Here is a 1,584-nt window from a genome sequence, read left to right as displayed (position 1 = left end):
TGGTTGGCTGAAAGACACACAGCAAGGATACCAAAGAAACGAATGATGGCAAAGCCTTGGGGTGGAGGCAGGAACACATGACTGGGCAGCCGAGGAGCGGGATTTCTCAGCGCCTACCTTCCCTGTTGGTTCCATTTTTGAACAATATGAATGCGGCGCCTATTCCAAAAGATAGAAGAGGAGGAAGAAGAAGACATGGAAGGCTTAGATGGAGAAAATGAAAAGGAAGACCAGAAAGAAGACAAAGACAAAGGAGATGAGCATGGGGACAGAGAAGTGAACCCCGTTGCTTGGGATGGAGGGCTGGGTGAACTCTCTCCTCCGTAACTGTTCCTGGGGTTGGGAGAGCCACAGAAGGAGGGGCAGAGGTAATGAATGCGGGCTTGGGAATGAGAGAGACCTTGGTTTGACCTTGGAGCTTCTGCCTTCTTGCTGGACAGATGAGTCCACCTCTCTGAGCCATAGTGTGCATGAAGGGGAAGTGGGCAGAGTAGTCCTGAATTCACAATGGCGTTGCGAGGACCTGATCAGATAATATAGGTCTATAGAAAATACTGACTCATAGGAAATGTGAGACATTCTTATTTTTATAGCACTCAGGCAGCTATGTTGAAAGGTAAGAATTTAATTGCCCATGTAAACTCTTCTTACTGAAAATTCTCCCTGGAAAATGAAATTACTGTCTTCCAAATAAATACTGAGCCTTCTATTTCGAGAGGCATCACTGAAGGCTCTTCCCTGGGCTGTGCTTCCATCATTTAATTAGCCTCCATTAAGGATACAAAATGTCAAGGCACATGCTTTACTCTCAACGAATGCAGTGTTGGGTTTTCCTCTCTCTTTCCATATTCCTCCCCCTCAGTCTTCTCTCTTTGTGTCATCTCTCCTCCTTCTCTTTATTCATCTCCATTTTGTCTTCTACTTTCTCCTCTTTTACATCTCTGGAGTCACAAATCACCAGGATGTTAAAAACAGAAGCGACCTTAGGAGACCAGGAGTCCAATCCACTCTTGCTGAAAATCCAAGTTCACCCACAGGCCACAAAGTGGAAAGAGGGGAGGAGGCAAGGAGTCCACTCATGCTGGTGCCTACTTAGACTGTCCCCACTCCAATGCCTTGTCTCCACCATCGATCTAATTCTGAGGGGCAGGAGAGCCTGGCAGTCATCGGCTCTCTTTGCAGTGCCCCGTGTAGGGCATTCACTCTAGGCTTTATAAATGCCTAAGAGCGTGTTCTTGCAAATCAGAAACCTTTCTCCCAAGACTACCATCTCTGTGTTTCCTTTCTCTTGATAATTTTTTTAAAAATTATCAAACTGATACATGTGCATAATTAAAATCAAAGAGAATAAGTCTTGTGATGAAAATGGTGCCTTGAGCTCTTTGCTATTTTAGCATTCACAGCCCTGATTCTAACTAATATCATTAGATGATTATTTTTCAGTTTATTGATTTTAGACATTATCTGCTGATTTCCTGTCATGAACACTGTATTGGACCACCCTGGTGCTCCCACTCTAGTTCCATCTCCTCCATCTTCTCCATATTGGTCAAATCAATACTCTGTGTTTATAATATTATGACC

This window comes from Mustela lutreola, chromosome 6 (assembly GCF_030435805.1).
Source record: "Mustela lutreola isolate mMusLut2 chromosome 6, mMusLut2.pri, whole genome shotgun sequence".
In the NCBI taxonomy this organism is placed as follows: Eukaryota; Metazoa; Chordata; class Mammalia; order Carnivora; family Mustelidae; genus Mustela; species Mustela lutreola.
Note: the sequence above shows the minus strand (reverse complement) of the source record.